The 27,768-nt window shown below is 44.9% G+C and overlaps 1 protein-coding gene across 1 annotated transcript in view; it reads right to left on the bottom strand.

Moving 5' to 3' along the window:
* The window catches only part of LOC311040745 (zinc finger protein GLI2-like), a 115,313-nt gene that overhangs the window by 55,718 nt on the left and 31,827 nt on the right, over positions 1–27,768 (bottom strand). The gene's annotated exons all lie outside the window — the stretch shown is intronic.

The raw sequence follows: 27,768 nt of genomic DNA, 5'->3' as shown, positions 1-27,768 counted from the left end.
TTGAAGGCGTGCGCCCACACACACACACACACACACACACACACACACACACACACACACACACACACAATTATCTGCCTATCAAAACTGCCTCGTACAGTCATGCACACACTTACTCTCCCCCCAGTGTGATGCAGATGTGTACACAATGAACGTAATCCAAATCCCCCCCCATCCAAATGCCACACTTTTATTCAGCCGCACAGTAAAATAATTGCGTCCGCTTTGGGGGAAATGTGTGCGCAAGAACCCCCCCCCCCCCCTGTTGACACAACACAGGTTCTAGTCATTATATGGCAACAGTGTGTTGTTTCTGATTTTAATTTGAGATGTGTGTGTGTGTGTGTGTGTGTGTGTAAGCGCGTGTGTGTTTTAATAGTCATCTGTTTTTATTAGGTTTGCTTTTTCATCATGTATTCTTTAATGGGCATTTTTTTCATGTTTCGTTAAAAGAGAGTTTTCCTTTCGTGAAGCCTTTTTGGTGTGTGTGTGTGTGTGTGTGTGTGTGTGTGTGTGTGTGTGTTTGGGGGGAAGGGGGGAGGGGGGGGGTTATAATAGCAAAGGCATCCCAGCTAATTCATTGTTGCATTAGCAGAAAACCACAGCTGATGTTTTTCGAGGAGGGAGAGACGTCCGTGCCTTTTTTTACCAGCGCATAAATACGCCCCTTCACAGTCTTAAACCACGTCTTTATGGAGTTTTGTTTCTCGTTAACATTTTTCTCAGGTTCTGTTGCTTTGGCCTTTTGGTTTTTCTATGGAAAAGTTCCACGAGGACATTAACGAACGCTCTCTCTCTCTCTCTCTCTCTCTCTCTCTCTCTCTCTCTCTCTCTCTCTCTCTCTCTCTCTCTCTCTCTCGTTGTCTCAGTCAGTCTCTCTTTCAATGTAGGAGACCTTGCCTCAATCCCTCCGTCTCTCTATCCTTCTCTTTTTCACGTCGTCCTTCCCTATTCCCTCTCTCTCTCGGTCTCTGTCTCTCCCTCTTTCTCCCCTTCCTCAGTTCATTTCAATTCAAATGTTCTCTCATTGGCATGAGAGAACATACGTTTACATTGCCAAAGAACGTGTGAAATATAACAATCACATCTCAGAATGTATGTATATTTACAAATGAATAAAGAAATGTAGCAGCTGTGTCACATTGTAACTAGCTCACAAAACTATAAAAAATGATGCCCTCTCTCTCTCTCTCTCTCTCCTTCCTCCTCTCTCTCTCTTCATGTCTGCCCCATCTCTCTCTACCCCTACCCCCACTCACACCGTCTAGTATTCAGGTTCTTCTAATTGTATCCGGGTGTGACCGAGGATCAGAGGACCAGAAGAAGAGGTAGACGGTGAGACAGCTGATCTCTGGATCATATTAAAATTCTTTGAGTGTCTCTTCTCTCTCTCTCTCTCTCTCTCTCTCTCTCTCTCTCTCTCTCTCTCTCTCTCTCACACGCACACGCACACGCACACGCACACGCACACGCACACACACCTATGTGCTCAAAATGTGTATGCCCTCACACTACACACACACACACACACTGGCACACACCAGAGGGAGCGTGGTTCAGTTGGACAGGGGGGGGGGCGACCTGGAGAGTTGTGGAACGGAGGGGTCAGGGCCACGGATCATTATCTGTACCCGGTCGCACACCGGGGGGGGGGGGGGTTGGCGGAGGCGGATGCCCCCCCCCGGGGTTCCCGGGGGCCCCGCGAACCTAAGTGAGTCAGCATTCCAGGGCCATTCCTCTCACTCTGCACCCCTTGACAGCCTGACGGACAGCCACGGTCCCAGCAGGGGAGGGGAGGAGGGGAGGGGAGGTGGTGGGTGGGTGCTGCTCACACTCCACTCGGCCGTGCGCAACGCCACGGAGGATCTTCACAGAACAGTGTGTGCCAACATTTCGTCCATTTATAGAATACCTTTTTTTTTTTTTTTTTAAGGAGAGTGCCACTGAAAACTGGCGTTTTCTCACCCGGCGGAGTTTTATTTAGTTTTAGCAACATGGATCCTAGTGTGTCCCGGTTCTGGGTGCGAACGTTCTGCGAAAATAGCACATCTGCAAGCTCACAATGCGTTGGCTATTATCGGTGAAGAAATTTGGTGTAAATGGGGAAAAAAGGAAGGGATGTAGCATAGAGCCCTGGGGGACCCCGGTCAACCAAGTATGTACAGGGTTTAAGTGGTTGAGGAGAGAGTCGCCCAAAACTGGCATTTTTCATACGACCTCTGAGTTTTATTCAGTTTAGGAAGGAGAGGGGATTTTGTTGTTGTGTCTGTGTTATCCTCCAGATGAGGTCCTGCACTCTGAAACGCTTGAACGCTTTGTTTCTCTTTTAGCAACCCATGTACAGTCTGTTTTTGTTTTGTATTAGCTTGGGAAGAAGCGATGATTCGCTCACTCTGATGAATGGATAACAGTTTCCTTTCTGCATGCAAAAGTCACCAGAGACGGCTTGAATGCTGAATCATTTGTATGTTTCCTCCTCTCATGTCCTATTTCTCACACACCCAGACGCACGCATGCACGCGCGCACACACACACACACACACACACACACACACACACACACACACACACACACACACACACACACACACACACACACACACACACACACACACACACACACACACACACGCAAATAATAATAATACATAGTCTCTGACATTTGGCTTCACTTTATGCGCATGAAAAAGAACACAAAATGAAGACGAACTACTCAACTGTACAAGTCAAACACGTGGTGGGTGTGTGTGTGTGTGATAAGTGTGTCCCATGATAAGAAATACAAGGATTCACACAGTGACATAATTTTTTATGTAACCACTATACTTTGTCATACAGTGGTGTTGTGCGGTGAAAATATAATACAATGATAACATGACTGGTGCCCCCGAAATGAAAACAAATTAAGGCTGTTCTTAAAGGACAGAGCGCCATGTAAGCACTTGGTCGACAACATAGCATCATGTGCCACCATAACAGACTGGATTCTGTATGTTTTAGGTGATGGAATAGATGTGTTCAGTTGTTCACTACATCTCAGAGGCAAATACTGTACTTTTACTCCACTACAATTATTTGAAAACTTTAGTTACTAGTTACTTTGCAGATATAAATTACTAGAGTTTCGGGGGGCTACGCCCCCCTCAACCCCAGCCGCGCACGGGGCTTTGCGTTTGTTGGTCCCTCCGTGTCCCTGTCTCTGTATCCGTGTAGCTGCAGCACAGAGTGGGCAGTATAGATGGGGAGTATGGCTGTTAGAGGCATGTACGCGCACGGGGCCCGCGTGGGCGTGTGTATATGGGGGTAGACAAATTGTCTAAGTAACATTTGCAAAAAGGGGGGGGAAAAAAAAAAATTGTAAGAAAGTGTAATGTAAAAGTGACAAAATGATGAAAAATAAGTAGAAGAAATTATATTTTGTATGTTTCGCGGACCACCAGGGGGTCCGCGGACCCCCTGGTGGTCCGCGCGGAAATCGTGGGATGAAAATTTCCAAAAGGAAAAAAAAAAAAAAAAAAAAAAAATATGAAGGTGGTTGCTTGTTTTTCTGAAAGCTGGCGAATGGCAGCCCTTTCTGCAAGATGGCGGGCGCCTGGTGTTGTTGTGATTTGGTCGTGCGCACGTGCTCTCGGTTACACAGCGTTGTACTGGCGAAGTATAGTTCTCGCTTACACAGACATGTCCAGACATGTTGTAGGTCCCTCCGTGTCCCTGTCTGTGTGTCCGTGTAGCTGCAGCACAGAGTGGAGTGAGGCGTTTCGAGCTTGTAGATCGGCTATTTTCACAATATTTACTTGTGGAACGGAGTCAAACAGAATGGGGGGGTCCCAGATCAAGTACGTGTATTTGGGGGGGGGGGGGGGGGGGGGGGGGGGCGGCGTGAAAGGGTTGATAAACACTGCTGTAATCGGAGCGAAATTATCTGAAATTACTACATGACCATAATGCAGCGTAACATGCGTTGCACGGGGCGGTCCTGCCATTACGTTAGTTACTGTAGTTGCTGTGGAGCTACATAGTTCTCCAGAAGACACACACAAACATACACCATCTACAATGGACGAACTGAGCAGCAATATAGACATTCACCACACGAACGTGCATTGTTGACAAAGTGATTGCACAGCCGCTGCAGGCATGACAACCAGGTTAGCGTTAGCGACATGGCAGCTATCACAGCGCCCTGTCCGTCGTGCTGCAACTGCCTGTGATGGCTACAGCAGTAACAGCAAGCTGTCTGCGATGCCATTGTCTGGAGACTGCTCTTAGCGTGACACGACCAATGAGAGTGAGCGCTGTAGTTGTTGCTAAGATACGGTGGCGTCTCTGCCCCATAGCTTGTAGATCTCTCACACATGATTGGCGTAGGCTGCGTTGCCAGGTCTGACTTTGTGTCTAAGCAATGGTCGGCTTATTTTTGCGCGCCTTTGGGCTCGTTTGCATTGTGCGCACGGCAGCGCTTGTTTAGCGTACGTCAGCGCGACGTGGCAACGGACGTGGCAACGTGAAAGGTGATTGGCTGGTGAAAAGAAACACCCGACGTTACACCGGAAATGGTGCCTGGAGAAAATGGTGACCAAAAAAAAAGTTTGGAAAAAAAGGAAAGAAAACCCGCAGCGGCTGCCTGCTGTTGTGGTGATGAGGTCGTGCGCACGGTAAACGGTACGAAGCTGGCTCCCCTTCCGTTTTGTCCGACATTTGGTGAGTAGAATTAATTATGTTGCGCGGTGGAAACGGTGTAGTGAGCAGTGAGATGTCCCCTACGCGAGGCGTAAATTCAGCGCGGCGGCCGTGGCGAGTCAGTAGGCGACATGTGGTCTGGCGGTGCGTTGTTTATTCGATAACAGAGCTGTGGGGTGTCACCACCGAGGGTGCGGAAGTTGCTCGCCATTTATATAGTTAGATTACATTATAAAACATACATTAACCGCTTTAGCCCTATTTTATAGGTAGGCTATTTGAAAATAGCCGAAATGCAAGCTCACAACGCGTCGCATCGCAACGCGTTGTGATCTTGTAGATCTGCTATTTTCAAACATTTTAGTACTTTTACTTTTGGTACTTTAAGTACATTTTGATACCAATACGTTTGTACTTTCACTCAAGTAAATTTTTAATTCTGGACTTTTGCTTGTAACAGAGTACGAACTATTGATACTTTTACTTAAGTAAGACATTTGAGTACTTTTTCCAACACTGGCGGTAACGGCTAAAAAAACGTCCATGTCATCCTCCTGGTCTGTGTCAAGACAGAGGGGCTGAGTGACTCACGGGTGTATAAACTCATACTTTTGCCTAAGTGTTTGTCATGGAAAAAAGCCCTGGGGTTTGCGTGTTTAATTGATGCGAAACACCATAATAAAAAAAAAGACCCGCACCTGACGGTCCAACCCCTCTCTGACGGCAGTGTTACTGTAATGTTGCACAGCTGTCTGTGAGCTCAGCGCAACGCGCCACTGATCCCAGGACAGTTTGACAATGACCATGACACACACACACACACACAAGCTACTAATGTTAGTATTGAAGTATGAGTACAGTACGGCCGACGTGTCCTTTAACGCATTCCTTAACACAGTGGTACTCAAACATTTTCATGTCAAGGTACGTACTGTATGTATGTATTTGGCCGCCATTTTTAAAGATTTTATGCCAGGGACCCCCTTTGTATTGCTGTATTTGACAGTACTTTCCATACTCTGTATCTGTAGCTCTGTAACTCTAAACTCTCCATGTATATGCCCATATATGGAGATATCCCCGACGCCAGCGTAAATCAATGTTGTGAGGCAACCGTTTCTGTTGTGAATGACATCACATGAACATATGGAGATCCCCGATGACAGAGCGACAGGGCATATTTCACCCATGCAATATCCCTGGAAAGTAAGAAATGTGCTTGTAACGCAATGTAACGGAATACAAAAATATAATAATTCACATCATAGAGTTGAAATTAATAGAATTGCACAGACCAGAATAGAGTAGAATATAATGATAGAACAGAACATAATAGAATAGAATAGAATGTGTGAGTGAGTTGACCACGCTCCGTCTGGTTTAGTAGTGGTAGCAGACATTCTCCATTGTAATTTGGCTGAGGGCTTGGCATAATTACACTCTGTGTGACTGCACTCACCGTGTAGCCGGGGAGGTGTGTGTGTGTGTGTGTGTGTGTGTGTGTGTGTGTGTGTGTGTGTGTGTGTGTGTGTGTGTGTGTGTGTGTGTGTGTGTGTGTGTGTGTGTGTGTGTGTGTGTGTGTGTGTGTGTGTGTGTGTGTGTGTGTGTGCGTGTGTGTGTGTGTGCGTGTGTGAGAGAGCAAAGAGCTCCATTCAAACAGGGACTTGAGTTAATGCACCATTCATAACAGTTGGAGGTGAATTATAAACGAGGGGTCGAGGGGTGGAGAGAGAGGTGGAGGGAGAGAGAGAGAGAGAGAGAGGGAGAGAGGGAGAGAGGGAGAGAGAGAGAGAGAGAGAGAGAGAGAGAGAGAGAGAGAGGTGGAGAGGGGGTGACATTAAGCAACTAAAAGTAGGTCACCAAAACATTGACAGTCGGAGTCCCCTGCAGTGAACTGTGGGTACACTTGACCACACACTGTAAAAAGTAAAATAGAAATGCCAGTCTTTTAACTGCAAAACAATACTAGTAACTGTAAAACAATACTAGCCAAGTAAGCCAACCATACTATTTTGGATAATCTTCATAACTAGCAAAAAAAACTTCTAATGTCTATTTTCTGAGCTGGTTCACAGTTCAGAAAATCTGTTCTGAGCCACAAGGAAGCCTTACAAACCAAACAATACCGCCACATACTTTAACTATTTCTTCCACTAGGCTCTATGCACAGCAGCCCTTCACAGGTGTTACCAATGGTACTAATGAAGGCTCTGTTCCATTCTGGTCAGGGTGCTGATATCATGCATGTTGGCTCACTACAAACACTCTTCTACACCCCTTATGGTGGGTGTGTAACTCTGACAGTGTACAAATGGAACCAAATGGACCCTTACGGGTCCATTTGGTTCCATTTGTACACTCTCAGAGTTATGGGGGCCAAATAAGACAACCACTATGCCACACTGAATGGAACAGAGCCTTAATTAGTATCATTGGTAACACCTGTGAAGGAAGAAGAAACCCAATTCATTCCCAATATGGCTGCTGTGCATAGAGCCTCTTGTGCACATTCCAGAGACCACCATGTTTCCTGGGCTATCTCTCTTCTCACATGACAACAGAAAATTACTGGGGACCACTTGGGGTCTTCGGGAGAACCTCCAGAGGACCTGTCAGCCAGCCAGCCAGCCAGCCAAATAGCTAGCCTACAGTATATCAGCCAGCCAATAAGACCAGTCAAACCAGAAATCTATCCGGCCTGTCAGGGAGTGAGCGAACCCAACATGTCAGCCAGTCACCCCCCGTCAGCCTATACCAGCCGGCCCAGGCTGTCACGCAAACGAACCCGGCCGGCCATTCAGCCCATAAAGCAGCCTTAAGTCTCCCCTCCGTGGACTTGGGCTCGGGGCCAGTCAGCAGAGCCGCAGCGAGGGTCCAGGCGAGGGGATTGACCAAGGCAGGGCTTATTCTATCACCCAGACAGCTTCCATTGTTCTGCCTCCACGCGGAAGAACAAAAGGCGAGCGCTCGGGAGAGTTCCGGAGGCACGCTTTTACCTGATTCACCGGCGGCGCTCCCGTTCCCCCCACCCCCCCTCCCAGAGGGGCGTACTGTACGCGACGTCAAGGCGGCAGCCCCCGCCGCGAACGCCTCCCCCTCGCTTTAGGCCCCAGTCATCTATTAGTCTTTCGGTAGGGTAACATTTGTTTTCGCTTCTGGCAGAGCGGTGCAGCAGGACGCCGACAGTTTCTCATAGTCAGTTCCTCTTCCTCTTCCTCTCCTCTCCCGTACGTACGCACACAGCAGAAACACTGCGAAACGCATGCCTTGAAGTTTAGTGCCGGCTAAACTTTGCTTGCTAATAAGGAATGGAATATAATGGCTGCAAGGTTAGCCCATACTTAAAGTCCCCTGGTGTGGGTTAAATCCTTAAAAGAAACTAAAAGAATCATCTCTCTTGAATAAATGTACATGTGAAGTATCTTTACCCCCCCCCCCCATCCACCCACCACCCACCCTACAGAAGCAATACAGTACCTTTATCTTTGCCCTCATTTAGTATGCCAGGATCTATGCATATGCTAATGTGACGCCCCACCGTCCCATTCAGATAATGATAGATAATAATCATCACCTCTACATGTTTGATCCCCTGGACGTCGTTGAGAACATCCAGAGAGAAACACAGACTGACACGCCATGCCCAAAGCCCTGTCCGAGTCATGTGTTCTATCTCTCAAACCTGAGAGTAGTAGAACACTGTATAAATGCTTTGGAGGTGTGCAGAGGACAAGAAACGGTAACAGTGGGCTCTAAGGAAGAATGGGCCCCTCGATGTAAAATTGGCGATTTGATCCAACATTTAAAAAAATTAAATATTTGGTAATGTAAAGTACACATGATTAGAACATGATTGACATTTAAGGGCTAATATTTCTACAATGACGACAAATTGCTACAAACGTAAATCCAATAATTTTGGGATACAAACAAGTCGAAGGATAAATGTATGTCTGACAATGATGTACTGTACATGTTTACATCGTGTATACTTTACAGTACCTAATTTCTTAACATTTTGGACAAAATAGCCAATTTTACAGCTTGTGACACGTGAGCTTTCGGCGAGCAGCACCGTCACTGTCCGAGCGTCCAGACTGAGACACAGACGCATTTCATACCTCTTAGGAATGTGATTTGCAAAAGTCAGTTTCCATGTGTTTTTATGCTATCCAGACTTGATAACAAAAAAAACATCTGATTCCAAACTCAATGGGGGTTTAGTGTTTCTATAATGTGGATTTACAACAGAACCTCCGGTTCCTTAAAGGGATAGTTCACCCCAAAAAATTACTGTTTTTTCTATCGATTAGTCACCCCATGGAGTGGCTTATTCCTAAGCCAATAATTTGACGACCAGTGGACCGGTAGGTAGCGGTTCTGACTCTTTGTGTCTCCTACCGGAACTACTGCCGGTCATCAAATTATTGGCTTAGGAATGCGACAAAAACAAAAAAAATATCCATGAATTCAAGTCTCCATGGTGTGACTTATCGATGGAAAAAAAGTCATTTTGGGGGTGAGCTATCCCTTTTAAGAGGATTCAAATTAATGGACCCTCACATACTGTGCATCTCTAACTCTGAGAGTGTACACAAATGGAACCAAATGGACCCGTCCATTTTGTACACTCTCAGAGTTATGGGGTCCTTGAAAATAAGACAACCACTATGCCACACTAAATGGAACAGAGCCTTAATTAGTATCATTGGTAACATCTGTGAAGGATTTTGTACACTCTCAGAGTTATGGGCCGTCCCTTGAAAATGTAAAGGTTTGAGAACCACCGCTGTACAATATTCATGGTAGCTAGAAGCTGAAGAACCGTACTGAACCAGGATGGATACTGGACAAGAAGGAGGGTGCCCCGCAAAAACAGCTACTGCTGAAGACAGATGAGAACCAAGGGTTCTTCCTCAAGAAACGCCTGGAGGAGAGTCGTGGTAATAACACCAAGGGAGGCCAGAGAACTTCTGCGCCCGGAAAACAAAACAAAACAAAAAGAGTTTTTCTGTCTCACTCACCAATATAGGACAGAGGAATTTTAAGACCCCGGCAGGAAATTGCATTAGCGAAAAACCTGGCACGGAGCCTATAACTACACATAGCCCTACGTCCCCAAAACTGTAAGGCACCGAAACCTCATATTGCACTCGAAACCGCATATTGCACTCCCAGTGTGACATACACGACACTCGGAATCCCAAGAGCCTGTCATTAAACGTATTATGTAACGTTGTTTTTTTAATCAATCTCGTGACCTTAAGTCTCTCTAACCACTATGCCATCCATCCATACTTCCATACTTCCATCCGTCCATAATTTCATTCATTCATTCATCCATCCATCCAGGCCCCTGGGTGTGTGTTCTGTGGTGATCAGTGGTGTGAAGTATCCAAGTACATTTACTCAAGTACTGTACGTAAGAACAATTTTGAGGTATTTTGATTTTCAGTACTTTTACTTCTACTGCACTACATCTCAGAATGCGACGCATTGTGAGCTTGTAGATCTGCTATTTTCGAAAGATTTTTATACATTTGAAAACTTGTGAAATGGGACATAATGCATAATGCGTACTTTCTACTTTTGGTGCTATAAGTACATTTTTATATCAGTAAAATTTGAATTCTAGACTTTTACCTGTCACAGAGTATTTCTACATTGCAGTATCGATACTTTTACTTAAGTAAAGTACTTTTTTTTCCTCCACCACTGGTGGTGGTGACCCCCTAGCGTTGAACCCGTGCTCGGGAGAGTTATCAGCATTCGTCAGCCGGGTTTAGAGGCCACCTGCTAATAACCTCCATAGATCACCCTGGCTGAAGGTGAGAGCGCACGGCGGCTGCTGCTGGCTGGCATTAACAAACCAAGTCGGTGGGGTGGCGGGGCGGAGCAGGCACCGCGGCACTGATGGGCTGCCTCCGCTCGCCGCTGCCGACAAGCGGCATGTTGTTAGCATGCTGTTTGTGTAATTTAGGTACTTAAAAGACTGCGCGGGTCCCTAAGACTGATTACACCGTCGAGTAATCACCGCCACCGCCAATGCTACGGCTGATTTATCGCCCCCGCGCCTAATAGCACTGCTTAACACACAGGTTTGTCCAGATTAAGTAATTACCTTAAAGCAAAAGTTTATTATCTTGGAGGAGCGGCGGTGATAAAAAGCCGCCTGTCGAGCGGAGAGCCCGGGCAGAGGGGGGTGCTGCTTATAAGGTGGCGTGAATGAGAGCGATAATTAAAATACAATGAATTAAATTGCGGCGACTGGGAGCCTGTCACCGGGGTCCCTTGCTAACATCTATATTACCCCCGTTGTGGCACCCCTTGCTAGGGGGGCGCCGGCTGGGAGTACACGGTTGGACCAGGACCCGCACCTGAGTGGGGAAATTAGTCCAATGGGCACACATCTGTAAATTAAACATGGGACCTAGTTCTTCTTCCAAAATGAGAGGCGCGGAGGTGGGGGGGGGGGCGGTGGGGCCACATCCTGATGGGGGGGCAGCTAAGAATAACAAGTTGAGTACAAGTGTGAGTGTGTGTGTTATACACATTAAGGTGTGTGATGGCTCTTGCGGTGACGGCTTAATGAGGAAGGGCCTTGTGCGGCCTCGCCGCTAACACGCAGATGTTGGGAGCACAAAGGAGACAAAACAAAAGCGTTGTTTGGGAAATGATGCATGGAATCTTTTGTTCTTCATTTGTGCACCTACATCGGCGGTTCTCTCACCTCTTTAATTTTAAGGACCCCCATTTTGAGATGCATTAGGCCCACAGACCACCATTTGTTTTTTTGTGTTTTTTTTTTTCAATCCTGCGGGACCACAATCGAAGAACATTCTTATTGCTAGACATGATTTGGTGAAGATTAACACTCAATCAATTACTGGAGGACCCCTGGGGTCCCCAGACCCCCCAACGTTGAGAATAACTGATCTATATGATTTTCCTATGCAGCGACACTGCACAGCAAAATAATCAGTTAGTTTACTGTACTTCTGAAAGTGTAAGAATGGAACTTCTTTGTTTGTTTTGACTTCTTTGCATCCAACATATAAAGTTGCTTCAGTTCCGGAATCAACATTTAGAAGGAGAAACGCCTCATTCGCCAATGTCAAAGTCACAGAGGAATTCTTCAAACAATCCCAGAGTGCGGGGTCACAAAGGTCAGAGCCCCCAGACAATATCCTAGAATCATAATGTACAAGAGAAATATGGAGAGAGAACCCTTTTTTTTATTCCTCTTCCACACCCTGTATTGTTTGGGTGATGTCCATGATGGATGGCTCGCGTACAAATAGAAAACACCCCTTCGTCCCGCTTCACCCATCTCTCTCTCTCTCTCTCTGATCCTCACCGCTGGGAAAGCACAATCTCAGGTTCAACTGAAATAGAACAGGGCCCTTGTCGCGTCAGCAACTCCGCGAGCCTCCCATGTCGATAAATGGTACGCTGCCGCAACAACGGCGCATCCGCGACACGTCATGTGAAAACATGCAAGCCGGACAATATTCGCAGAGAGGCGTCTTATTTTCCGATCGCTGCCTTTTCCCCCTTTTTCCCAGCAGGCTTTCCCGATGCGTATATACCCTGCATGTCACCAGAGTTGTTTTAATGTCAGCCGTGTTTGTTTGACACTTAAGCCTCTGTGTCTGATGCGAAGCAGATCTCTGGCAAACTTCCTGTGATGTTTGACAAGAGGCTCTCTTAAGACTCCATCTACTGTAGCCAACACCTCCTCGGACTCAGTGGTGAGAAGTAACTAAGTAGCCTACATTTACTCAGGTACTGTTCTTGAGTACATTTTTTTTATACTTGCTGCTGTTATTCTACTCCACTACAATTATTTGAAAACTTTAGTTCCAAGTTGCCTTGTAGATTTAGATTATTATTACAAAACATAACCGACTAGCCAACTAACCGAGTGCCGCACTACGAGCTTGTATATCTGCTATAAAAAAAAAAAATCGTGACAATGTGTGCAAATCTTTGAATAAATATTGTTTAAAGCGAACATTTTTAACTATATTCTTTGCTTCTGGGGGTCCCTGGAACAAAACATTTTGAGATGGGGGTCGTTGGCCAAATACATAACATTTTGGGGGTCCTTGACATCAAGCACCACTGATATAGAAACATACGTTTTTCATAATACTGTTGGGATTTATATAAGAAGACATGTAGAATCGGCTTCAGGTCTTAATGGGTTAAAATATTTCCCCATGGAATTATGCCATGGACCAGTAGTGGTCCGTGGATCATTGCTTGAGAAACAGTGCAGCAGAACACAGTGGTTGCAGCGGCCGGCTCCCAGGTGTGTGAGCGATGCAGGCTATGTGAAGCAGGCCAGTGCTGAACAAGAGCATGCATGCTCAGCAAAACCCTTCCCCCGGATAAATAAAGGTTATAAAAGGGATGTGCCGGACATAGGAAAGGTCTCCTATACGAGATCTGCAAGAGGTTTTGCACGTGCACGCACATCCAAACGATAAAATACCAGGTGCTGGACAGACAGCAGAACACGTGAAAAGCAGAAAAAGGTTGAGTCTGCACACTGGATAATGCTCCTCCATGAACATTGATTGTATTCCACCAAAAAAAGAGGTGGTAATACAATAAATGTTAACGTGTGCCGACTCTATTGTCTATCATCTGAACACAGAATAGCAATCCCTTAATGCTTTCAAAGTGGGGGTCACAAGTTTGTAGAAAGACTATTTTCGCTTCTTTAAAAAAAAAAAAAGCCAGGGAGTAACAGGGAGGCCCCTATATTGCCATATTTGCGGGTCCTTGGCATGGAAAGGCTTTGGGAACCCCTGCCTCAGTGCACTCCGCTGGAACCATTAGAACCAAGAGGGATTGTCTTGTAAAAACCTGAAACACGCAACAGCTGCATGGGAGACAGAGACAGAGCATGAGGAGGTGAGGGGTTCAAACGAGAAGCAGAGGAGAGGAGATTTCACAGCTGGAGATGCTAAACTTGTATCTGTGGAGTAACCTGGCGCCCCAAAAAACTTTCTCCAAGTGAGCTTCATCAGTCCAATCAGCCTGTTCCTCATTAGGTTTTTTTTCCCTCCGTTGCGGATCAGCTGTGTTCACTCACTGTGTTTGCAGATGCCATTAACTTTACGACAGCGGGATCTTCAGCTTTGTCTAATATAACAATGTGTACATGATAGCTGCGTGCACGAGTTTATGTTGTTATGATTACTAAGGTACAAAATGGATTTAGCCTAGTTGTTAGATAACTGTCCCAGATAACTCGACAGTATATCTTGTTTACTCATTTCGGTTCAGCAAAAGCTTAGTTCAGTTCAGTTAAAGGTGAGGTGAAATAAAAGTTCAGACCTCGTGATATCGTGCGCCTATTTAACAGTTTATGCCCAAAACAAAGCAAACAAAGAAAAAATAATCGATTCCTTCATCACGTCACCCACCTGTCTATCCTGTTTCACTCAGAAATATGTCATAATACGGAAGTTAAATGCTCTTTTGCCGTAATTCCCTTGTCTGAAAAGATGTTGTGCCAGGGACCCCCAGAAGAGAGCATTTGTGTTATATAAAATATAAAAATTATTCTCAAATCTTTCCCAAGATTTTTCATAGATAAAATCAAAAAACGGATCTGTGACCTTGTAGATCTGCTATTCTTGAATAGCCAAAGTATAAAATAGGCTTAATGTTGTTTAGCTGGAGACCTCCTCGAACCCAGTGAAGGACCCCATGGGGGTCCACCGGCACCGGACCCCACTTTTGACAACCAGTGCCTTAGATAAATGTTTCAGTGTGAACTCAAACACGTGCACGCCACCTCAGCAGTGGGACTCGAACCAAAAGGGAACTGACCCCCCCCCCCCCCCCTCCTGAGACCTAATCAGGGTACAGGAAGCTGTTACTCGGACGGCTGCTGAGGGGACCGTACTATAGAACTCACTGGGAAACAGCCAAACACATCCGCTATAGGCAGGTTAATTAACTTAATGAATTAACTGCTCGACACACATCTATATACTGCTGGGGTCAACTGGCAAGACAAAGATATAAAAACCCTTTTTTTACTCCTCATCTGTTGTTTTCTTATGAACATGCGCTGCCTTTTGTCAAAGTCATGAATGAAGCAAACGTTTTCTGCGCGCACGCACAGTTGGACGCGCACACACGCGCGCACACACGCACACACACACACACACACACACACACACACACACACACACACACACACACACACACACACACACACACACACACACACACACACACACACACACACTAGACACACAAAAACCCTCTCCGGCAAATATTGTCAAACAAGCTCAAACACGGTAGCAACAATAAACTTGCACCTCCTTAGCAAAGTGTAATATTGATCTAGCGCCGGTCGGGGGTGGTGGGTGGGTGGGGGGATTGGTTTGAAGGAGGGTGGGTGTGTGTTGGGGGGTGGGGTTCTAGGGGGTCCCCGGCGGGTTTCTTTCAAGAGCCGCAAGGAGGCTCCGACAGGCCTCCTCCTCCTCCTTCTGATGGCTCTCCAGCACATCCCCAAAGGGCCACCTCTGACCCGCGCAATTCAGCCGCTGAATAGGGAAGGCGAGAGTTCACAAAGGCCCGCAAACACCGCAGTGTGTAATGATAAAGTGCTTAGTTGAGGGAGAGCAGAGAGGGTCCACACAGCCACACAATGAGAGCACGGCGACGCACAATTAAACGCTGACGCTGGACCAGCAGCGCTGGGAGAAGTACTCCCCGTTTTCGTTTTTTTACTTGAGTAAAAGTAGCAATGGCACGATCTAGAAATACTCTTGTTACAAGAGTAAGTGAAAGGCCTGTGTTCAAAATTGGACTTTGGGTGAAATTACAAAAGTATTGGCATCAAAATGTACTTGTAGTACCAAGTGCTCAAAGCCTCGATTGTTTTGAAAATGTGTCAAACTTTTTTGAAAAGAGTCCCATCTACAAGCGCACAACGTGTCGTGATGCGACACCTTGTGAGCTTGTGCATCGGCTATTTTCACTATTATTGCACAACACTGTTGTGTGACGGATATATAAAAGTGGTTAATTCATTCGATGATTATATTCAAAAGAAGAAATCCAGATTATTTGAAAAAACGATTCAATGGTTGCAGCCCCATTGTATGCACGAAAAACAGAAGCTGTTTGTTTACTTCTGTGCATACTGTGTATCAGCAGTATTTATTCCTTTTTTACCGCGCAGTGACAGCCACCGCCCCCCGCTCCACCCCACCCACGTGCCACTACCACCACCACCAGCAGCAGCACCGCACGACTCGCGTTGAGCGATCAAGTCTTGCATTTTCAAGGTGAAAGCGAAGCGTGCGCCGCGTACGGAAAAAGAAAAAAAAAAGTCAGGTCAGACCCATTTATTAAAGAAGCTTTAACAAACAGATTAATCACGGAGCGTGTCGCGGAGAGTAAAGGTATGTAGATATAACCAATAAATGTACATATAACCAAGAAAGAAGATAAACAAAGGATGAAAACAAACAACCGCAACGCATTGGTCACGTGCCTCTGTTGTTTCCTGTTGTGCAGTAACCAGTGCTGGAGGAAGGCATGTTATATGTGAAAGTCCTGTATTCAAAATGAGACTTCGGTAAAAGTACAAAAGTACTGGCATAAAAATAAACTTAAAGTGCTAAAGTAAAAGTACCAAAATGTTGCTGATCTACAAGCTCACAATGCGTCTCAATGTGATGTGTTGTGAGCATGTTAGATCAGCTATTTTCAAATAGCTGAAGTATAGAATAGTAGTGGTCAATGTTTGTTTTGTATCAATGATCTAAATCTGCTAAAGTAACTAGTGAGTAAAAGATGTCAAATAACTGTAGTGGAGTAAAAAGTACAATATTTGCACCTGAGATGTATTTGCGTAGAAGTATTGAAAAATGGAAATACTCAATTAAACCTCCCCCCAAAAGTAAAAGTACCTCAAAATTGCACTTAAGCAGAGCACTTGAGTAAATGTACTTAGTTAGCACTGGCTGTAACGTGGGGAAGCATTTCTTTACTTAACTGCAGAGTGATGGGCCCTCCCTCTACTCCGCGGCCACGTAGAGCGCCGTTTACAGTGACAGATCAACCACATAACACCACTTCCAACGCAGATAACAGCGTTTCCAAAAATAAATCCATAACGATAAACACCACGTATACCTTACAACATCGCTCCACTTAAAGTAGTGCTGACCACAAACATTTCTATTTCTACGAGAGACACCGTTGCCTGTGTGATGATATATCTTGAAAATATCCCTGTCTAATGACTACGGTGAGACTAGTGAATGGACTTATTAAGAGAGAGATGGGATAAATGAGCCAGGTACTAAATATGCATATTTTTCTGACCTTATTTTAGTCTCTGCTTGGCCTGGTTTGGTTGGTTAATTACCTCGTGTTCGGCAGCGGCCAACGGACACCAACAAGACAAAGCACGTCACGCCAACAATTAGTCTATAGGAGCCATTAGCCTGCCTGGTGGAAATTAAGAGCCACTGTACAAGCTGGGGAGCCTCGTTAGGCCAAGCTAACGATATCTGGGTCCCCGGCACGTCTTACTGTAAATTACATGTGTTTCTGACAACAAATGTGGGGTGTGAATAATTCTTCATCTTTCAGATTTTGGTGTCAGAGAGAATCAATGGTAAGAGTGATACAAATGCACGCGCACACAAACTGTGTAAATAAGCTGCACTTAAAAAAAAAGAGTATGCATTCTGTTAACCCATTAAGACCAGGAACGCATCTGTGTCATTTTAGATTTCTTTGGCTATTCAAAAATAGCAGATCTACAAGCTCATAGCGCGGCACTCGGTGCCGCGCTACAAGCTTGTAGATCTGCTATTTTTGAAAAATCGTGAAAAAATATTTTTTATATTTTTTACAAAAAACTGTTAGGATTTAGAAAACATTTTAAGAATCGGACTCAGGTCTTAATGGGTTAATAAAAAAAACTACACACAAACAATCTGATAATCATTAAAGTAATGAATACAAATCTAGTGGATGTTGCCTGTCCGGTTACTATAATAACTAATATCAACCAAAGACACGTATCTTGTAACGCTTAAAATTGAATTTAGTGTTTTTCTCTGTGCAGTTGTAATTTATTTTCAGACGGCAAAGTCTACGAAAGAAATACTCATATAGATCAACAGAGAGACCAAATAAAACACTATCTCATCAAAAACATGCCATTCCCCCCCCCCCCCCCAAAAAAAATCCACCTTCCAGGCCCCCAAACTCCGTTCCAGTAATCTCAAGCCATCATTCACCAGATTCTCATGATTGACTCTGATTGATGACACAGCCAAGCTGAGTGGCCTGCGCTCATTTTTTCCACTAGCAATTTGATAGCGGAGGGGGAACCCCCCTTGATTAGGAAATGAGATCTTTGAGCACGGAGGATTAGTGGAACTAACGGAGGCCTAAAAGTACCCTACGTCTTAACATCCACAGACTGGGCCACCAGAGGCCGGGGGGGGGGGGGGGGGGGGGCTTGCGGAAGGGCAAAAAAATGTGCCGCTTGACGTGGTTTTCATGCTGGTTCCTATCATGCTCGAGGGCTCAGGTTACCTTTCGGTGCCGTTGCCTGTTGTTTTGTACACATCCAGTGGGCTAGCCACTGGGCCGGCGCACAGGTTGTTCAGCTAAGATCATGTTTCACCGTCTATAAAGAATTACCTTTTTTTTATTACACCCACTTCTCAACATTTTGGATTTTTTTCCAACAGCATGCTAACAGATACCCGCTGCGATTTGGACAGATTTGTGTATATTTCTGTCTCTAATAGTGGGTATTGCACAGGGGGAGCTTTATCTCTCTACCTACATGTAAAGGTGTTGAGTTAACTCTGAGAATGTAGAAATGTAACCAAATGGACTCATAAGGGTCCATTTGGTTACATTTCTACTATCTCTAAAATAAAACGACTGTCCTGTGCGCACAGTCACAATTAGGTCTTGAAATATTTTGATTCCACCGAAACTTAAAAAATTGCTTTATAAGATTAGATAAGAGATATGAATAAATGTAAGGAATTTATCCAATAAAGATACATTTAACTTGGATCTTGGGTTTTGTGGAGTCCCATTGTTTATTGAAGAAGAGAGATCTGTATTATCTGGCCTGTTTCCGGCGCGCCGATGGTGTCATCTGAATAGCTGCCAAGTCATTAGTGAAAACAGATCAATCACTCGCTGTTTGCGCTTCCATTCACTCCCCGATCCCACAACCACTCTCCTCACACACACACACACACACACACACACACACACACACACGGCTGTAAATGGAGCTCCCTGCCACTTCACTTCGAGCACACACTGCAAAGCAGGAGAAATCACTCTCAACAAGTCATTTAAGCGATTATTGGGTCTTAAAGACTAAAGGGCCATCCGTCTACGCACTGGAACTCCTTGAAAATCCGCCACAGAGGGGCCGCGAGGGGCCACTCCACTTTAAAAACTCATTCAGTGCTTGTCTTTTTAACAAGAGAAAGCAAAGGCTGCATCAATGAGATACTTTCACGTTTAATAAGATCATTTCACATTTCCGTCGCAGCTCGACACATTTCATGAAACGAGTGACATATCATGAGACTAGCGGATTAATCGCCATTATCTCAAGATATTTTCTCTTTGTTCAAGAACTTTTTCTTTACAATTTAATTGAATAAAAACAACAATGCATCTGCATAGCACTTTAAAACCAAACCCTTGATTTGACAAACGGCTTGACTTAATTAAGTCTAATGCAATGACACTGGAAGAGGAGAGGTTTGGCAGGGGGAGTGGATGCCACCATCAATACTTTCACTCACTCTCACTCTCTCTCTCTCTCTCTCTCTTTCTCTATCTCTCTCACTGACACACACACACACGCGCACACACACACACACACACACACACACACACACACACACACGCGCGCGCGCGCACACACACACACACACACACACACACACACACACACACACACCACACACACACACACACACACACACACACACACACACACACACACACACACACACACACACACACACACACACACACACACAAACACAGCACAAAGGGGCGGGTCCATGTGTCAGCGCGGAAAGGAAGAGACAAGTTGAAGTGGCGGGCGACTGCCTGACCCTGTGTGGGCATGAGGGAGTCTCCAGCACCTCTGAGGGTCCGGCGGCTCAGCCTACGCCCTGGGAACAAAGTCTTGTTGGGGGGATGTCTATCACATGTCTGACAGAAAGGAGAGGTTGAGAGCTGCGTGGGGGGGGACTCAACGCCTACACACAATACAATGTGAATGTGCTACTGGGGTTGGGGGGGGGGGGGGGGGTTAGTTAACATCAAGCTCAGAGAGGGGTGAGAGGCCAGTTGAATTGCACAGGTTGAGAGACGAGTCGTGATGAGTTATGCATGTGGTTCTCAAAGTCCTTGAGGATTTCCAGTGGATCCCCAGCCAAATGGGTTAGTATAGCATCAAAATAAACGTCACCACTCTAATTCTATTTAATACGTACAGCAGCTTTTTGAAAATAAGTTCACAATGCGACGTGTTTTTGAAAAACTGAGAACAATCTTTGAACACCACAAATCTTATGGGGCTAAATGCTCAATTTCATGATCAATTTGGGATACACTGAGTTATACATTTGAGCCGTAGAGTCTAATGCCAGGTTAATTTAACTCTGAGAGTGTACAAATGTCATCTGGTTATCAAGAGTGTCATCTAAACGTCTAAAAATCAAAATGTTATGTAATGTAATCATTCTGTCATCAACCACAACTTGCCAAACTACATCAGCTCACAAATCCGTTTTTTAACAGCCGCACATGCGGCAATCCTGGCATCGCGCGCATCGCTGTGATCACACGATAATTTCGGATTTACGTGGCTGACGCTCGCCCCTTTCATCTCTCCGGTCGTTTTTTATTATCGAGGGCATCATCATCACTTCGGCCCGAAAAACCCCTTTGAACTTTTAAGGCGTGTTGGAAGAACGATTCCAGGGCTTTAGAACTGAGTTCCAACTCTGACAAAGAGCCCCTTTTTTATTGGCACTCTAATCATTTTCATAGCGTCTCTGGGTGTAGGGCACGAGGCCCGCTAATGGGGAACCACTGGCCTCGGCGTGTTTATAGGGGGAAAATATTCCTCAATCAGGGGGAATGGTAAAACAAACATATAAGTGTAAGTCACGCGCAGTCGCGGTACAGTGCTTTAACAGTTGCTATGGGCCACTGGTGATGTAAGCAAAAAGTTTCGATTTTTAAAAGCAAGGAAAGTTAACGGGGCGCTCGAAACCGAACACCTCGCGCTCTCACTTCAGACCGAGGGCCGTTAAAAAAGCCACGAAGGTAACGACCTCGGGGGTATCGTAGTGATTTATAATCACAGAGCGAATACAACACGGGTGTGTTTACCCTCATAAGCGAGCTTTGATTTTTGACTGTAGCCCGAGCTAATTAGCCGTTATTGCTAATCTCCAGCTGCTCGGCCCCATGCTTACAAGGCAATTAGTCTGTCTCTTCTCATTTCACCGTAACTTCGTAACGATTGTTTCGTCAAACTCGGAAGGCAGCTGTATGTTGTTGTTTGGGGAGGGGGGGGGGGGTTACAGTTTTGAATGTGAAAAACAATTAACAAATACAAATATCTACCCACACACCTGAAAACACATGACTTGAAACCGCCTCCCTACAGAAATATAAAAAAACATTGTGTTCGCATGAAATACAATGAAATTATCGCAGTTGACTGCGCTCTATACTCAGCTGTGTGCTGTCGCAGGTTCATATATACTGTAAATAGGCTACAATAAGACATATACAGATATGAGTCTCATTACTTAACCCATTAAGACCTGGAACGCATATGTGTCATTTTTTGATTTGAGCTAAAAAAGCATTATTTTACACTTTGGCTTTTCAAAAATAGCAGATATACAAGCTCATAGCACGGCACCGAGTGCCGCACTACAAGCTTGTAGATCTGCTATTTTTGAAAAATCATGAATATATATATTCTTTTAAAGCGAACATTTTAACTCAAATCTTTGGTTCTGGGGTCCCTGGGACAAAATATTTTGAAATGGGGGTCGGCGGCCAAATACATGTACTTTTGGGGGTCTTTGACAAACGTTTGAGCACCACTGGATACTGGATGACAGAACAGACCCCACGGCTTTCCCCCTGCCATAAGTTGTGGTGTTATGGGGATAAAACAATCTGGGGAAACCGGTTACGGGTTGGTTTCATATCCAACCGGAGTCACATGACGCCATTATGACGGACAACTGAAGCAGAGGGTGACTGAAGGATCATGGAGGGTTACTCATTGTTGGTCTCAACTCAAACCCCCCTTCTCCCCGGACCCCCCCCCACACACACACACACACACACACACACACACACACACACACACACACACACACACACACACACACACACACACACACACACACACACACACACACACACACACACACACCCTCCCTTTCTTCCTTTTGTGAAACAGAATTAGCAACGGGTCCGAGCTTCTTCTTCTGGGAAATGATCTCCTCGGGGCAGTGTACACAGTAAAAAAATCCTCAGTGTTCATTTAAACTGTAGAAGAGTTCTCAGAGTAACAAGTGGATAAATTAACAGTGTAAAATCTCCAGTGTAAGAAAGTGCACTCTTTACGGGTCCGTTTTTAACTTCGTCAGAGTTAAATGAACACTGCAACATTGTTGCAAGTGTGTGCTTGAGTGCAGTGGACGCGTTGCACCTCTCAATACACAGGATATGATTGGACAAGCCCTCATGTTACTATGTTGACTTTCTGTTTTATTCAGCCTGTGGATATAGTTTTCTGAGCATGGATGCTCTATTAGAGTTCTGTAAGTGCTCTGTTGGAGCCAGTGGTGGATAGTAACTCATTGCATTTACTCAAGTACTGTACTACAGTACAATTTTGAGGTACACTTACTTTACTTACTTTACTTATATTGTACTTTTTACTGCACTACACTACCACGTAAGCCTATTTTGTACTTCACATTGCAACGCGTCGTGAGCTTATAGATCTGCTACTTTTGAAGTTTGACACATTTAACTTTTTAGTTTTTTTAACTTTTACTTTCATACTGTAACTATGTGTTGGTGCCAATACTCTTGCACTTTGAATACAGGCCTACTTCTTGTAACAGAGTATTTTTCATATTGAGGTATTGCTACTTTTACTTAATAGGTTAAAACATCTGAGTACTTCTTTAACCACTTGGTTAGAGTTTGCCACTCAGACAGTTCTGTATGTTTCACCTGGGAAGTGACCAGTGCAGCCGCACAAGTGTGTGCGGAATATTCCATAATCCAATGTGCAGCCATCACGTCCTTAGTTGGTGTTTTGTCAAAACAAGCATACTCTGTAATCCCTGGTTACTATAAGTTGTCCTGTATTATTCTTCTATGGACGTGTGTGTGTGTGTGTGTGTGTGTGTGTGAGTGTGTGTGTGTGTGTGTGTGTGTGTGTGTGTGTGTGTGTGTGTGTGTGTGTGTGTGTGTGTGTGTGATGTGTGTGTGTGTGTGTGTGTGTGTGTGTGTGTGTGTGTGTGTGTGTGTGCGTGCGTGCGTGCGTGCGTGCGTGCGCTGTGCGTGTGTGTGTTACTGATCAGGGGGCGCAAAACAAACCAGACATGGTTGAATGTGCAAGGGTGTGCGGTTTGTTGTGTTTGGTTTGGTGTGTGTGTGTGTGTGTGTGTGTGTGTGTGAGTGTGTGTCTCTGTGAAGCCTCATTGAGGAACACACATCTGCTGGGGATTCCATCATGACCTTCTGCTAAAGATGGACAAACACACGAGAGAGAAAAACACCACTGGGGTCACGTAGTACAGGGATTCTCAAAGTGGGGACCCCCAGGGGTCCTTGGGAGGAGTGGGGGGGGGGGGGGGGTTCCGGGGTCCCCAGCAAAAGTATTTAACATAGCATCACAATCATTTTATCCAATTTTATCCATGGCTATCCATTGGCTATTCACTTCGTGCCACGCTGCGAGCTTGTACCTCTGCTATTTTAGATTTTTTTTTTTTTTACATTTCACAACTGTTTTGTGGCACGGTTTCAGCCCTTTGTGGAAACTTTTGAATCATTTTGAGTCTTGTTTAACATAAACCTTCTCTCTGGGGGTCCCTGGCACAAAACATTTTCAGATGGGGGTGGTCCCGTGGCCAAATACATAGCAATTTGGGGGTCCTTGGCATGAAAAAGTTTGAGAACTACATACTTCTACCACTGTAAAATCGCAGTTGTTTATCTAACTCTGGGAGTGATACAAATGGAACCAAATCTATTTTTTGGCCGGTGGGGGCTCCTCTCACAGGCAGGTGAGCCAGTAGGACAGAACAGCAGTGACAACACAGAGACGTGTGTGTGCGCGTGCGTGTGTGTGTGTGTGTGTGTTGTGTGTGTGTGTGTGTGTGTGTGTGTGTGGGTGGTGGTGTGTGTGTGTGTGTGTGTGTGGTGTGTGTGTGTGTGTGTGTGTGTGTGTGGTGTGTGTGTGTGAGTGAGTGTGTGTGTGTGTGTGTGTGGGTGTGTGTGTGGTGTGTGTGTGTGTGTGTGTGTGTGTGTGAGTGTGTGTGTGGTGTGTGGTGTGTGGTGAGTGTGTGGGAGGAGTCAATAGACACAACAACAAACATTGGCAGAAAAGGGGTTAAAATAAATAAATAAAGAGATGCAAAAAAGAAAGAAAGAGAAAATAAATATTTGCCAATACATGAAAGGGAAACAATGTGTTCTTCGTTGAGGTGACCTTGACTGAGGTCACGGACTGCCCCCCCCCCCCCCCCCCCTTCCACTTCAGAGTTTATCATCCACTTCAGAGTTTATCATCCCCCCCCCCATCATGATGCAAATAAGGGCTAGACAGAGGGGTAGAGGCTGAGGAGTAGAGGGGAGTGGAGGGGGGGGGGGGGGGGGGGGGGGCTACGAGAGCGTTAACAGGAACACAATAGCAGTGGTGGAAAAAGTACTGACATTTTTTTCTGAAGTACAAGTATCGACACTCCAATGTAGAAATACAAGTGAATCTGTTACGAGTAAAATAGCATACAAAATCTTTTGAAAATAGCAGATCTACTCACAATGTGTCATCGCGACGCATTGTGAGCTTGTAGATCGGCTATTTTCAAATGGCCGAAATGTACAGTATATAGGGCTGAAGTGGTTAATGTATGTTTTGCAATAATAATCTAAAACTACAAAGTAACTAGTAAGTAAAGTTGTCAAATAATTGTAGTGGAGTAAAAAGTACAACATTTGCCTCTGAGATGTAGCAGAGTAGAAGTAAAAAGTACCGAAAATTGGAAATACTCCAGTAAAGTAAAGAAAAAAAAAACTCAAAGCTGTACTTAAGTACAGTAGTACTTGAGTAAATGTACTTGATGTTACTTTACACCACTGCACAATAGCAAGGGCTGCAATGGGCCTGGTGTGATTTGTAATGCTCCATAATTCTCCTCCATGTCTGTTGTGTTGTTGTTGTAGCAGCCGGCTGAGTGCACACATCCCCATCAGTAGCACATGAGTAGATTGGCGTTCCCCGTTGCTGGGGGCTCTCCACTCACATTACACCACGTACGTACCACCACCGTAAACTCCATTTAACCCTGCGAGGTATACAAAACGGAACCAAAAATGGTTGCATTTGTTCAATCTCTTTGAGTACAATACATTACTGTCCCGTGCACTCGGCAATTGTGCCTGTTAAAGGCAGCTAAGAATTGGGTCTTGAAATATTGTGTCCCCCCCCCCCCCCCAAAAAAAAAACTTTAGAAATAGCTTTGTAATGTAAACAGGAAGGGGGGAGGGGGCACAAATGCAAGGCATGTATCTAATGAAGATACAATTAACTTGAATCTTTGGTTTTGTGGAATCTGATTGTTTGATCGAGAGATCTGCATCTCCGGGAAACATGGTATAATGACTCAAACCAATAAAAGTGTATAAAGAGCATTTTAAAGCTTAAAATATGAGATAAAATAACTCCCATTTTGATACTTTGTAGTGCAGTAAGTCGTATCGCTTGCCTTTTATCGTGCATTTGTTGACATAGAAAACACAAACACTGAGGAAGACTAGTTTGTGAGGATATAAAAATCTAAGCTATGAAGCAAAACCAGGCCATCTGAGTACACACACACACACACACACACACACACACACACACACACACACACACACACACACACACACACACACACACACACACACACACACACCTGCACGCACACAAACACACACTGTTTGCATAATGGGTCACAAGTTAAAATAATGCACCCACGTGCGCACACGATCTCACACACACGCACACAAACACACTTTGTGCCTGCACACACATGAGCAAGCACCCGATCTTTGTACACTGCCACTACGCCGTGCGCCTGTCCTCCATGTCTCCCGACATCCTGTTTTCCCTTCCAGAACCACAGATCAGACCACTACGGCCATAGATGGGCATGCCAATATACAGGGAAGGAGTATATATTAATGGGCATAAAAGGGACAAGGACTGACAGATACAGAAATCTCCACATACTGCACATGGGCACAAAAGGGACACAGACAGACGTGTGCAACCGGTACTCTTGACAAAGCCCCCGGACACTATGACTCAGACATATCGGTCGGATTGGCGGTGCGACGTAGGTGTGAGGGCCACGCAGCGGCCCGAACCTCTAGTAATCAACATCAACAAAGTAACTAACTGAAGCTTTCAAATAATTGTAGTGGAGAAAAAAAGTACAATATTTGCCTCTGAGATGTAATGGAGTAGAAGTAGGAGTATAGACAACTGGAAATACTCCAGTGAAGTAAAAAAGAAACATACCTCAAAATTGTACTTCTAAATCTTATTTTCTATCAATTACACACCCCGTGAAGCCTTGTATTCATGGAGATTTTTTTTTTTTTTTTTTTGGGTGAACTACTCCTTTAAGTACAATACTTGAGTAAATGCACTTAGTTACTTTCCACCTCTGCCTACATCTCCTCTCCTCTCCTCTGGTCTCCAGTGTTTATTGTGTTTGGGGGGGATCCACGGTGCTGTGTGGCTGGCCTGTCAGACGGTGAACCAACACTTCCAGACTGAGCCAAGCGAACACACTCACCGCTCCGGATCACGGGGAGATTCTACTACAGCCCGCAGCACAAAAGATCCTGAGTGTTACTTTTAACGATGAGAGCGTACGAGTGTAACCAAATGGACCGGCAAGAGCTCGTCTCGCGAACCGCTGGACCGATCTTGTTCGCGTTGCCAGTGGGCCCACAGAAGAACAGGCCCCACACACGCCTTTTACTTTTGAAATACTTAACTTTATAAAGGGGTACTGCATGATCGGGCTGAAACCTTGCCTAAATTTGTAGTCATATGTCATAGAAATGTCATAGACCAGTGGTTCTCAAACTTTTTTATGTCAAGGATCCCCAAAATGACATGTATTTGGCTGCGGACCCCCATCTCAAAAACATTTTCAGGGACCTCCAGAAGCAAATATTTGAGTTTAAAATGTTCACTTAAAAATATATATATATATATTCAAAAAATTGCAAAAATGTTCATGATTTAAAAAAAATAGCAGATCTACAAGCTCATAGCGCGGCACTCGGTGCCGCGCTATGAGCTTGTATATCTGCTATTTTGAATAGCCAGCTTATAAAAGGTTAAAGTGATTAAAATGATTGTGATGCTATATTAACTCATTTTGCTGCGAGAGGTGTCTAAATCACGCAAGACTAGGCAATAATACACGATATTAAGTATAATGTACTGTACAAGGCAGTTTCCTGGACATGTTCGTGACGTTTTTTTTTTGCTCGTTGTTTTACGAATCCTCTGCTTCAAAGACGGAATGTTATGCTCGCAAGTCGTGGGATTTAAGCAGCGCTATGCGTTACGGAAATCTGATGCTTCTCATTCCCACTTCAACTGCAGGTGAAGAGTTACAATGATGCCGGGCCAAGAGTGGGATGATTTGTTATCATCAATTCATTTAAAATATATATTTTACGTAAATCGACACCGGCTGGCGTTCC

The sequence above is a fragment of the Gymnoscopelus microlampas genome, assembly GCF_963454915.1.
Source record: "Gymnoscopelus microlampas genome assembly, chromosome: 24".
NCBI lineage: Eukaryota > Metazoa > Chordata > Actinopteri > Myctophiformes > Myctophidae > Gymnoscopelus > Gymnoscopelus microlampas.
The sequence above is the reverse complement of the archived record's forward strand: the minus strand, read 5'-3'. Positions and strand labels throughout refer to the sequence as shown.